General features: G+C 49.4%; 1 protein-coding gene across 6 annotated transcripts in view; it reads left to right on the top strand.

Annotated features, from left to right (window-relative positions):
• Positions 1-13979, top strand: part of RXRA (retinoid X receptor alpha) — a 468131-nt gene that overhangs the window by 325321 nt on the left and 128831 nt on the right. The gene's annotated exons all lie outside the window — the stretch shown is intronic.

Below are 13979 nucleotides of genomic sequence, written 5' to 3'. Positions count from 1 at the left end.
CGTGAAGTTGTGACACCGTGAAAGGCAGGTCGCTGAGCAAAATGACAGCTGCTGATTAAACAGTTTAATCGAAGCGATAACTGGTTTCTCAGCTTGCCATTAGGATAACTGGCTTCTCAGCTTGCCAACTTCTGAACAATGTTCCCTGAACTTTCACTGTGGTTGGCTGCTAAGAAGATGTGTATGACAGTTTATTTTATTTACTGCTAAAATTAATTCCACCAAACTAGGAATCTATCAGCTGGTTACTTTTTGTTATAAAGATATTGAAAATCAACTCAGAGGATTAAGGAACTCCTCGGTGACCTGCAGTATCACTCAACATGTGCTAGTGGTCCCTTTATTCAAGTTGCTATTTAAGTTATGAAGACAGTTTAGTTTGTGTCGTGCAGTTTTTAAAGGTCCACAGAAAAGGTATCCTTTTACACTTTCACTAGAATTCAATGTATGTTTCTTACCTCATCCCTTTTGAAATATTAGTAAACATAACACATATTTGTAAAGCACACATTCACCCAAAGAGTATCTTGGCCCTGAAATAACGTTTGTTTATTTTTACCCAACTTAGAGGTACTCATTTGATCAATCTTTGTAAAATAGATGAAAGGCTCAGTTGATTGTCCAGGACTGAAACCTATAATCATGAATTCAAACACAGATCCCTGCATTAGTCCACAGAGCTACCGAACCCAGTCGTCACTGAAGAAAATATAGCATTCCCCAAGCACACCACAGACAGGGTGTTGTGTTTTGGCGCGAGCTAATGAAGAACAGTGCAACAGGTTTTGGAAAAAGGCTATGGTTTGTGTTGCAGCCAAGTGCACTACGTGTCGGGCGGATATGTATGCATGCAGTATTTCTGTAGTGCACACCGAGCCAAATGATAGCGGAGCACTGTATAAGGTCAAAGATGAGCATAAAGTCAACAAGTGATTGGAGAGGTAGCTGGTTTGTGGGCATTTAATGAATTTTGATGTAGTGTTCTGTAAAGAGGTGTTTCTTTAACTGTTCCCTGATCCGTATCTGCATTGGGGAGGTCCTCATGGATACCTGGATGTTGTTCAGATCCTAGGTTCATCGATGGACAAGGCCTAGAGCCGTGTTTTGTTTCCTTATTTATTCTTCTTACTCTACAGTCCGATGGTATCCTGGCTGCTGGTGTGCTAAGAACCATCCGAGATGGGGAGTTTGTCTGGTTGGGATGGCTTTGTAGATGTTGCAGCTGGTTTTGAAGATGGTGCAGGCTGTCACGAGAAGCCAATGGTGTTACATCAGAATTCGGGTGATGTGATCATATTTCTTGAAGCCATGGATGAGATGAGCTGTAGCGTGTAATATCCAGTGTGGTGTCCGGGAGGCCATAGAGCAGTGGTTTTCCACCATCCAGATATAAAAGTGTGAGGGCTTGAACAGCAGTTAGGAGTCCCTTTATGGAAGAAACGATTTCACATTTTTTAGAAGAGAGAGCTGGTACCAGGCAGTCTGTGTTTTTTGCCAGTGTGCACCTCGAGGATAAAGATGGTGGCCAGGGTGAACCTAAGTGACTTGGAGTTCAGTGAAAGTTGGGCTTTGAAGACGTCAGGATTCAAGTCATTGAGCCAGAATTGTACTGTTTTTGTCTGTTGTTCTTAGCAAATAGCAGGAATTCTGCGTGGCTGGGTTGAGCTTCAAGTAGGCGCTGGACATCCAGGTCTGGATGATGTGCAGACGGTGTTTGCGGCACTGAGTGCCCGAAGCAGTGGAGACTTTCAAGTAGAGTTGCATTTCATCAGCATATTGGTGAATGATGATGTTAGCTGTGAATAGAGCGCCATGGCTTTATGTAGAGGCTGAAGACAACAGGGGACAGTATGGTACCCTGGAAGACTTGCAGATGATACGGATCTTTTGGGGACCTGAGGTGCCAATGTGAACAGATGGAGCATCAGACAGCGTGTATCATAGGAACGCAAGAACTACGGGGGAGTAACTGGGCCGAGCATTCAGACTGGTTAGTGCCCATTACAGGCAAAGGATATGCCTGTGAGTGTAACTTGTAGAGGCCTGTGCAAGGGCTTTGGCTGTCAGTCTTGCGTACTTTGAGGACGGAGGCCATTGGAGCTGTGTATGTTGCATATTGTTGCAAAGCGAGGTCATAACTGTCCAAGTCTTTCACTGTACAACTGTACAAGTCTCTCACCGGGGACTCTGGCTGTAAATGCAGCTGTGAGGCCCATTTCATGAATACTGTGTATTCCACATCCCCTGGGTACAAAGGTTCAGTGATGGCTTATGTTCCTATTAAGGTAGAGATGGGAACAAAGGAATAATCTAAGTGTTTGACAAGGCATTGGCCATCCACCCCCGCCCCAATATGATACTCAGTGAGATAACCTCATGTATCACATTTTTTAACAGAGTCATCCAGGTGTCACCATCTCTGTTTTAAGCAAACTAATAACTCTGTGTTACTTATCATTTCATTTTACTTCTCCAGCAAGCACAGGTATTTGTGTAGACTGTCTTCCTCCTCCAATGATCACTTGTACCACTCACTCTGTACGGGGCCCTGATTGTGAGTTAGGTGTACACGTGTGAAGATTCGGGTGGTCAGGACTACCACTTGCGGCTGGTGTCTACGCACACCTTTACTCGCTAAACCTCTGAGAATGCGGAATAACTGTGCAGCCACAAAATGACTCTGCGGTATTCTGCACTGAAGGGATTCAATGCCCACATTTACCATTTGCTCTGACCATTAAATGGTCTCCCCATGCTAGAGAGAAAAAAACGGGGTACAGCAGGGCCCGATGGGTGGCTGCTAATAGCAGGCAAAGCCTTATGCAGTATTGCTGGGCAGTAAAAAGGGGCCCAGTGTTCCCACTTCTTGGAGGATCGGGTGTGGTAGCACAGGGCCCGTTGTGATCAGGGTGAACGGAATTCTGTCTCCCTCCTAACTCTAAGCAGGGCCAGAGTTGTGTGGGGAAATGTGCACATTAGCCAGACCCACATGCCATTACAACATTGGCTGCTGCGGTCAAAGGAACCCTTTCCTCTCTCACTGTACTGCACAAAAATCGCTAAATTAAGTCCAGGCTCGGCCAGGAAGTGATGACGAAAATGTATGCACTTTATCCTGGTGTTGCTATGGTTTCTATGTTTTCTCCTGGTGGTGGGTGGGGTATGGGTCTGAAGCGCTATGCAGCACTAGACCGTCGCATAGCTACCAAGTGGCCCCTATGTATTCTGTGAGCTTTTGGTCAGTCTGACTTTTATCAGCAGCGGGCGCTTTTTATGCTGTGCCCACATGCCCATACTTAAAATGGCGCATGCCTCCATCCATTAGCCAAGAAAACCTGGCCTGCCTGAAAGCTATAAGAGGGGGGCAGGCCGCACCGACAGCTCATAATAACACCAGCTTTTCAAACGGGGTTGGTGGAGCGAATAAGCGCTATAAGAGATGGACAGAGCCATTAAACGCTACTATCGAGTGTGAAACCCAAATGGAGAATCACCATTTCACTCTAAAAGAATAGCAGTTGCTGAACAATAGGACCCTGGCTAGGGAGGCATGCTACATTGAGCCCTGGGGTTACCCGGGTACTCGTTTGAGCCTGTAAACAGTGAAATTAGCCCAGGCGCTCTGGAAGAACCCTTTACCACTCGAAAACGCTACCTGAAATTACCCATGTCGTCACTGAAACAAGGTTTCTTTGTCAGCAGATGACACCAGTAGCCTTTGCAAAGAATGGGGGTTAACAGGTAAAATTAAAACATTGCGTTATTAATAACACTACTGAGTGTCATGGTAATTAAAACGTGATTCCATTAGTAGGTAAATTACATCACAGCTTGCAAATGTAGTTAATAATGGATTTCTAGAGTGTATAGTAATGTATTGGAACTAGCGCTTCAATGCCCTGTTGAGGTTTTCTTTCTAATTTAGCATGTTACCAATTGTGTTTTGGGGCCACGAGTGAAAGCCTAGTGCGTTCACATCTTATACATTCATGGGTTATTCTGTATTTAGTTTTCACCTGCAGACTGCTTCAGCACCCTGTTGGCAACAGGCCTCCTGTGTGTGCCCAGTGTTGACTTAGAGTGAGTGGCCTTCGTGTGTTCCCATTACTCCTGGTTTTATGGCTTTCTTGTGCGGGGAGGGGGGGGTCGGGGCAGTGGCAGAGCCAAAATATCTGTGCCCTTGTGGTACAGGTGAGAATTTTAGTCTTCGCCAATGTTTGATACAATTTTCATGGGTAATATACATGTATCTAAGTACTGTGTTTGTGTGGTGAGTTGGTTTTAGATGAATACATGTCAGTTTTATATCGAGATTACATCAGAAGTGCTTGCACACATGCTGCTGTGATGTTTTTTACAGCTGCCCTGAGTCCCTCTCAGTAGTGGCTCTGGCCACACAGCACAGCCCATTCCTTGAGACCCAGACTGCTCTCGAGCACTGCGGGTGAAAAGCATCACTTCCCTGCTTTCTTGTCGGTTGCTCGCTCCAGGGAGTTAGACATCCATTAAATGTCTCCAGGCTTTTAAGGGCGTAAAGAAATACAACCCCGCCTGGTGACATTGCAAGAGGCTAAAATAATATTTATCTGGAAAAGCCACTCAGAAACTACATGGAAAAAGTGTATGATTTCACCTTTGAAATTATGTAACGCAAAGAAATGAAAGCACAATTATTTACTGTGTGAGCTTTGAAGATGTACATGAAGTGGAAAAAAATAGTTTATAGTTTGTCCATTAGAACCCTGTGTTCCCCTCTGAACTGGATCACGTGCTCCACAGATCAGTTTCGGTCTTGTTGGGCACCATCGGGAGAGATGGAAAAAGGCTTTTCACTTCTGTAACAGGGCTGTGTCCCCCCACCTCGCTTTCAGCAATTAATGATTTGAAAACTCTAGGTTTGTGGATTAGTTGACCTAGTTTGTGACATTATAGACCTTCTTCTGATGTCTACAGCTGTCTGCCAGATACTAACAAAGTGCCCTGTCTCTCTACCCCCGAGGTTGGTGATGAGGGTGGTGAGCATGCCTTACTCGAATATGGTTCAATTCAAAGATCTTTATACAGCCAATCCGGCCATAAAAGGCAAAGAGGAACGATATACCACATATGGTAATTCATCGGTATTAAAATTCCACATTTGATGCATTTAGAATGGATAAAAATCACAAGGTAGCAAAAATACAGAACAGTAAAATACCATCTCTAAAATTCTGATGTACACAATAATATGAGATTAAAACCACACAAGCTTATATACCACTATTAAAAGAAAACTCCCTTTAGATACGGGGAGTAATATTAACCCTCCATGGTTCTCCTGGCTCTAATAGCTGGTTTTAAAAAAGAACATATGGTGAAGCAAATATTCGAGGTTTTTACCAATTGGAGGTGGTATAAACCATCTTTGCACCTGTGATGGCTAAGGGTTTTTTAACAATGGTTTAAGAAAGTGCTTTCCTGCATGATTAAAATAGTTACAGAAGACATATAGTCCCCCGTGGTTGCATGCGGCCCGGCCATGGACTGAAGCCGCCATACTGTACTAGATCCAAATCGGAAGAGTAAACAGAGAGAGATAGAAGACTGGCTCGTGAGAGGAGAGTGACCTATAGTAAAAAGACACTGACCCAACCAATCGCACCAACTTTAAACATCCCAAAACCTTTTGCTTTAACTCTTCCCAACTTGTGTCTCCCCCAAACTAGCCCCCATGACCCTGCCTACGTCACCCCCTTGCCCTACATTGATTCCTCGAAGTTCAATGAACCCCACCCCCTGCTACCCCTGGACGTACCACCCACCTCAGACGCTCCAGGGTCGAGCGCCTGATGCCGCCCCCAAAAAACAGTGTAAGCCTGGACAGTATTCCTTAAAAACCGTGTGCGACTCCCAGTGTGTGCTTCATTGGTAGTGTCCTTGAAAGAGGGGGCGCATCACTCGGTGGGACGTCCAGGAGCACACGGCTCGAGTGCCTAAGGCCTCGGCGAGGAGTCTTCGCATTACTGTCGAGGATTAATTTGACTGATGATGTGGGACGCTCTTTTTTACTTGAGAAGAAGCGTGTTTACATTTAGTGAGTAATAGCGCTTAGAGGCTAAAAACGTATCCTGAAATGAACCCGGTAAAATATGCCAGAAATGTCTTCTGTATTGAGTTTTCTATTTTCCCAGCCAGGTTTGAACCCGTCCTTTTGAAGAGATGTCAATCTCAGCACTTAGGGCTGTAGGTAAAATATACAGATGACGCTTGTGGAAAGGATAAGCTGTCCGATGCAGAGCTCTGACAAGGCTGACTTCATTTAGCGCTTTCTTCTTCGCTCCATCACAGCTGCTTTGTTGCGAAGCCCCTGCCACTCCTGTAAAGCTCTGTACAAAAACTGGAAGAGACTGGATGGTGGTTTTGATACTTTTTAAGTTTACATTTGTTTTATTGTTACAGCAATACACGCATTCTCAAATAAAAAGGTTTGCAATGTCATGTATATTACCAACAAATAGATTGCAGACGTGAACATTTCCATCCCTCCTGCTAGTCCGCCCCACCTCCCTCCCCTGGTACCCATAGCTTTACATAAACACGAGAAGATGATAGCAAAAACCAACATCTCTCCGGTGAGGCCTCCGCGCCTCTTGTAGGGGCAGGTGCCCTGTTTTGACGGAGGAGCAGTAGAATCCGTTCCACCCTATGGATTTCCGGAAAACACAGGCTAAACATCGCTTTCTCCACGTGTCTGTTTTGTCTTAAAAATAAACCTGCTCAGTGCATTTCACCGAAATCCTTAGCTCAGAGGTGTCCAACGTAGGACCGCGAGGGTCACATCTATGTCAGGTTATCGGACTAATCACTGACTGTGAAAATAAGTTCTGTGTTGGGTTGTTATTTATCATATTTTACCATGTGGTTGTCTGAAAATCTGGATCAGAGTTGGACGCCAGATTGATCTTAATAACCACAAGAAGATGAACACACTTTCACCCCATAAAACAAGGACTTTGAAGGCGAATCCAGTGTTTTTATTCACCTTTGCCACCATGGGGTACGCTGTTCTCACCCAGGGCAAGGCCTCTTTGTGACTAGCAGGGAGGGCTCCTCTGTTGGAGCAGAGGAGTGTCGCCCCAATTAAAATCCCCCCAAAACCCCATGAAAAATAAAATGGTAATTTATTACCATTTTATTTTTCATCCCCGGACCGAGTCAAGCATCTGGACGGGGCGGGGTCACTGCTCAGTGACAGCTACTGGAAGAAGGGTGGGCGGTCTATGCACTTATGTTTAAAGTGTGCATGTCTTTTTAGCCGGCCATCTTGAGACGGCCAGCCCCACATGCGCACTTTCAACATCTCTAACCCAGCTGTCTTAAAACAGCTGGGTTTGAGTCCGTACAGGCCTCCAGGGCGCTATAGAGCGCCGGGCGAGGCTGCTTCCTCCAATCAGGGCGCTGCTCTCACAGCATAAGAGAAGCGCCCCGATTGATCACGGGAGTTCCAGGCCCCAGCTTCTAGTTCCTGAATGGAGGACGTAGCGTTCACCTGGTAAGTTTTTATTTATTAATTTTGCGCCCGCACCCCCTCTGCCCGTAGATGCCAGCCGCTACTGGTGAATAGATAAGTACTAGGCGGACCTCACAGTTAGCTCCGCCCAAGCTCCCGTGCCATGGCTACACTTTGGCTCACAGCCACTATGTTAACCAGCTAGTGGTGCCACTCCACAATTAGGAATTCTGGAAGTGACATCACGCACCCTAACCCAGTGGCAGTCCATTAATGTACATGATATAACATTTGACCCCAAAGTGAATCACACACATTCATTAAAGAGCAGTGGTTAAGAGCAATTATTGAAAGCTAGTAAGCTAGTAAGCAGTGGTTGGTACCAGGCAAGAGCAAGCATCGACAAAAAACTGGTAAAAGCTGAAGGTGTGCTTACCTAAAAACAGAAGAGAGACCAGTTGAGTAGCACGGACTGTGGATATTGTAATATAGGTTAACTGTGTGACCTTGAAGTAAGGTAATAATTCTAATTTTATTGGCAGCCTTTCGGAAATTGAAAAGCTGATCAAGCCCTCTCGAGCTTTGGGACTTGCAGGATACACACGTAGCAGCAGCAGGGGCTCAAGCTACTGAGTTATCGATAACATCTAAAAAGTGGAAGGTGTTATGTTATTGGATGCGCTTAAAATGTTGAACTAAAAATATATATTCTTGAGGAATGGTAGGTTTTTCTGTAGAAGGGATAATGTCCTATTACTTACGGTAATCTTCATTACTCCAGGTCCCGTAGTCCTCGACACCTTCCAAACTAATGAGATGATACTATCTCTGTCAGAAAAAAGAAAAAGAAGGAATGCTGGACCTACCCTCCCCCTCCCGCCGGGAGTACATAAGGGTACATGTCCCAGCATTCCCTCTGAAATACCAAGCCAAAGGATGAAGGCCGGCAAACAGGGCGGGAGGGAGGGAAGTCAGGAAGGTGTCGAGGACTACGGGACCCGGAGTAATGAAGATTACCGTAAGTAATAGGACATTACCCCCAGGTCCCTACGTCCTCGACACCTTCCAAACTAATGAGACATACCAAAGCAAAACCCGGCATTCATCCCAAAAAACACAAAAAACAACCAGTACAGCAAAGAACCAGGCATTTAATGTTCACAGAACAGAAATCATGGGCGAACACAACCCAACACCCCCAAAGCAAAACCGCCCTCATCACCCAGCAAATTGAGAAGACGGTAATGCCTGATGAAAGTATTGGAAGAAGCCCAAGTGGCCGCCCTACAAATCTCAGAAAGAGGGACACCCCGGACCTCAGCCCAGGAGGCCGCCACCCCCTCGTAGAACGACCCTGAACACCCACAGGAGGAGGGGCCCCAGAAAGAGAATAGGCCAAGGAAATGACCTGCTTCAGCCAGCGACCAATGGACACAGACGAAGCCTTACGCCCACGGGAAGCAGCCCCAAAGGAGACAAACAGGGAGTCAGTCAACCGAATAGCCGCCGTGCGCTCAAGATAAACACGCAAAGCCCGGCACACATCCAACAAGGACCAACAGGTACCACCCGGGGAATCCAGAACAGAACCCAACGCAGGCAAGACCAACTCCTGGGACCGGCGAAACTGAGAAGCGACCTTAGGCACGAAGGAGGAATCAAGGCGGAGCACCACCCCGTCCTCCGAAAAGGACAGGAAAGGCTCCCGAGACATCAAGGCCCCCAACTCGCCAAGGCGCCGGGCAGACGTGATGGCCACCAAGAACACAACCTTCAAGGTCACAAACTTCAAATCCACCTCCGACAACGGCTCAAAAGGAGGAGCAATCAAGGCCCGCAGGACCAAGGGCAAATCCCACAGGGGAAAAGAAGGCTGGGAAACCGGACGAGAAAGAGAAAAACCGCGGAGCAGCCTGGAGACCAAGGCCTCATCATCTGACAGATTCCCCCACGGGGAACGAAAAGCCCGGACAGCCGCCCACTGGGCACGCAAGGTGGACACAGCCCAACCCTTCTCAAAACCCTCCCGCAAAAACTGAAGCACCGCCTGCAAAGAACAGTGCAAAGGGGAAAGGTCCAGGTCGAACACCAACGACTGAAATTACCCCAGTGGCGATCATAGGAGAGGAGTGTAGAAGGTCTACGGGAACCCTGAATGGCAACAGCTAAATGTTCCGGGAACCCACGCCGCCGCCACCCCTGCCTCTCAACCTCCACACCGACAGCCGCAAGCGGACAAGAGACAGGGGAGGGGAAGACCTCAAGGGAGACGGGGAAAGAGGGAGAAACCAAGGGCCCCGCACAGCCAGAAGACGAACCGTCGGAAACCAAGACCTCCGAGGCCAAAAGGGCAGAACCACAACCACCTCCCGATCCTCCAGACATAGACGGGACAGAAACCTGGGAATCAGAGCCAGAGGGGGAAAGGCATAGAGCAGGCGGGAAGGCCAGGGAACCGACAGGGCATCCACCCCCCAACAACCCTCCTGCCGAAACCTGGAGCAGAAGCGGGGAAGCTGCGCATTCAGCCGGGAGGCAAAGAGGTCCAGAAAGGGAAGCCCAAACCTCCCGCACACAAGCCGAAACGCAACCCGGGTGAGAGACAACTCCAGAGGCGCCGGAAAGCAGCGACTCAGGACATCCGCCGCACAATTGTCCACCCCCCTGATACGAATCGCAGCCAGAGACAGCAGATGACCCTCCGCCCAACAAAACAAGGGAACCACCACTGCGTTCAAGGAAGCCGAACGGGCCCCCCCCTGATGGTTGAGATAGGCCACCGACACCATATTGTCCGACCTCACCAGGACGTTCCTGCCCAGCAAACACGCCCGAAAACCCATCACGGCACGGGACACAGCCGTCAACTCCCGCCAGTTGGAAGACCTGCGACTCTCCAGCCGGGACCAACGACCCTGAAGGGACCGAGATCCCAAGGTCGCCCCCCACCCCAAAGCGCTGGCATCCGTCGTCAAGACCAGCGACGGAGCGGGCTGCAAGGGGAGCCCCTGAGACAGATGGACCGGATCCGACCACCAAAGCAGAGCAGGCAGGACTACAGGAGACACGGGCACCAGACACTCCCAATCGCGGGACAACGGATCCCAGAGAGACAGAAGGTAACTCCACAAGGGGCGGAGGTGAAAACGAGCCCAAGCCACCGTAAAGACAGTCGCTGCCATCAGACCCATAAGATGCAACCAGAGGCGCACCCGAAAGGAACCCCCCGCTCGGAACCTTCGAGCAAGGGACAACAGGGACACAACCCGAGGATCCGGCAGGAACACACGGTTGAGGTCTGTGCGAAACCGAGCCCCAATGAACACCAGATCCTGGGAAGGAGTCAGCTGGCACTTCGGCAGATTGATCAGAAAACCGTGCCGCCGTAACTCCGCGCACACCAACTCTCTCGCCTCCAACAACAGGACCCGAGAAGGAGCATGGATCAACCAATCGTCTAAATAGGGATACACCATCACCCCCTGGAGATGAAGCCAGGCAACCAAGGGGGCGACAACTTTCGTAAAGACCCTCGGGGCAGAGCGAAGGCCGAAGGGCATAACCCGGAACTGAAAGTGGCACCCCTGAACACAAAATCTCAGGAAGCGACGGGACCTGGGATGCACCGGAACATGGTAATAGGCGTCCTGCAGATCCAGGGTACACATGAAGTGACCCGGTAGCACCAAAGGAATAACCCGCTGCAATGTCTCCATGCGGAAGGGAATCCGCAACACCCCCTGGTTCATGACCCTCAAATCCATGACCAGGCGGAAACCCCCGGTATTCTTGGGCACCAGAAAAATCAGGGAATAGAAGCCCGACCCCACCTCCGAAGGAGGAACCGCCTGAACAGCTCCCTTCCGAAGAAGATCCTCCACCCCTTGGACTAGGTGGGCCCTCTTGGACCGGCAAGCAGGCCAGGGAGTCGGGCGGAGGCCGGAATCTGGAGGGGGAACAGAAAACTCCGCCTCGTAACCCTCCCGCAGAACATCCAACACCCAAGCGTCTGAACATGACTGAACCCAGGCATCCAGGAAGAAGCGCAGCCGCCCTCCTACCAACAACCCAGGAACCACAGCCAAAGAGTCAGGAGCGAGGCTTCGGGGGAGGAGGAGACCTAGCCTTACGGTCCCGACCACCGCCAGAAGAAAACTTCCCTCGGCCCTTCCCAAACTTCCCACGAAAGGAAGGCCGAAAGAAAGATTTAGACTTATAGGGGGCAGAAGAAGCAGTAGCAGAAGCAGAACCCTTAAAATAAGAGGAATGCTTCTTCTCTTTAAACAGCTTGTGCAGTTTGGTCTCCAACTCCCCCCAAACAGCATAGAACCCTGAAAGGGCAAACGCAAGGCACAAGCCTTCTGCGCAGAGTCCGTCTTCCAGTCCTTAAGAACAAGACTGCGACGAGCCGCCACACAGGCCCCAACAGAAAGAGCAGCAGCGCGCACCACATCAAAAGACACATCGGACAGAAGTTCAACCTGTCGCTCAATGTGTTCAAGAAGACTCGAACAGTCCGTGGCATCGTCCATCGACTGGTAAAGAGACTTAATGTCCGCCAGCAGAGACTGCGACAAATAAGTACCATAAACCCCGGCTCTCAAGGCCAGATGAGAGCCAGAATAAACTTTCCTCAGAGCCCCGTCAGCCTTCTTATCCACAGGGTCCTTCAGCACAGCGTCCTCAGACAAGGAAGTGCGACCCACCAAACTTGCAACAAAGGAGTCAATGGGGATCGAATCAGGAAGATCCGTAGCCATATCCCGGAGGGGGTAAAGACGGGCCATAAATCGTGGAACCAGAATGCGATCTGGATCAGCCCACTCCCTCTTCAGGACATCCTTAATAAAGGGATGAACAGGAACATCCACCGTGGCAGAACTCTGGAACTGGCGGAGCAAAGAACCCCCCGAAGTACTGGGAACAGCGTCATCAGCAAAGCCCATATTCTGCTTCACGTGCTTCAGGATACCAGGAAGAGCGTCCTTGTCTATATACTTCCCCTTCAGCATAGAGTCCCCAGTCCAAGCCGACTCGTCAGCAGAAGAAGCAGAAGAACCGGAAGCCGCAGCAGGAGCCTTGCGTCCGGCACCACCAGAACCCATCTCTGAAAGGGTCTCCCTGATCCAGCGCTTTAAGCGCGCATCCCCACCCCTACCAAGGCGTCTGGACCGGGCAGGAGAAGGAGAACATGAGTCACTGGAAGAAGAAGAAGAAGAGGACCTCTCCCTGTGATGCCTCTTCCTCGAACTTTACCCCATCCTGTACAGCAGAGGAACAACACAGGCTGCAGTAGCAAAAGCAAACAGCACAATGAAAGAAAAACCGCTACGCGGTACTCACCAGCTGCCCTCGTTTATACCAGCAAAAAAAACGACCGGACAGAAGCGCCTGACTACGTCCAAACCGGATGTCAGGCAGCGCCACGACAGGAAGGCATACCCAACCCAGCCAACCAAAGACGCGAAGGCGGCCGCGCCCCCTAACAAGCCCGGCAGGCAGGAGGGGCGGCCATCGGGCAGACGCGGGGCCCACGCGGTCCAACATCCACGCGCGGCCCAGAGGAGCGTCAGACGCAGCCCGCGCCACTCCCCCCAAGCCCAGCAGGGAGGGAGAGGACATCCAAGCCGCCGAGGACAACGAAGCCCCAGCGGAGGTAAGTTCGGCGCAGGAGCCCATTCCAAGCTCCTCGCGCCCCAGCAATCCCTGTCAGAATGACAGAAAAAAGAAACAGAGGGAATGCTGGGACATGTACCCTTATGTACTCCCGGCGGGAGGGGGAGGGTAGGTCCAGCATTCCTTCTTCTTCTTTTTTCTGACAGAGATAGTATCATCTCATTAGTTTGGAAGGTGTCGAGGACGTAGGGACCTGGGGGTAATGGGTTGCCCACACTTACTAACTCATTGTGTATTTTTGTGTTTACATGGCTATGGTTTGACCGGAACACACACACTCACACACACTCTCTCTCATTCCTTTGTCTGTTGTTGTGCCCCCTATCCTCTATGCTGGGAGGATGTTCGGGGCACTATTATTCTGATGCAAACCAATTCTTTCTTGTCTGAAAAGGGATGTTTATGGTGTGGCTGAAGCAGTCTGACTGGAGGAAAAAAAACAACTAAGAGAAAATATTCCAAATCAGCATACCTTATTAGTGTTGTATTCTTGTGTTGGGGAGCTTGGTATCAGTTTAAGCTGCCACCCTGTGGGGTTCAGTTGTAGGTGACTTGCCTTGTCACAATACATCTGAATTTAAGCAGCATCTATTGTAGATGGATTCCATCAATTAGCTTATTATTTTCGGCTAATTTTTTTGCAAAATCCCTCCCGGAAGGTGGAAAGCAGCGCCTGTGCGGAGGACTTTTACTTCTGGTCCAGTCTCCTGTATCAAGGATGTCTGCCCAAGACGCCTCATAAGCACAGCTCGGGACCTTTTCTCTGAGCGCAGCATCCTCTGATGGATGCGCCCTCTAGGCCATGGCTTCGAGA

Source organism: Lissotriton helveticus, chromosome 5_1 (assembly GCF_964261635.1).
Source record: "Lissotriton helveticus chromosome 5_1, aLisHel1.1, whole genome shotgun sequence".
NCBI classification, from domain to species: domain Eukaryota; kingdom Metazoa; phylum Chordata; class Amphibia; order Caudata; family Salamandridae; genus Lissotriton; species Lissotriton helveticus.
Note: the sequence above shows the minus strand (reverse complement) of the source record. Positions and strands in the feature narration are given on the sequence as shown.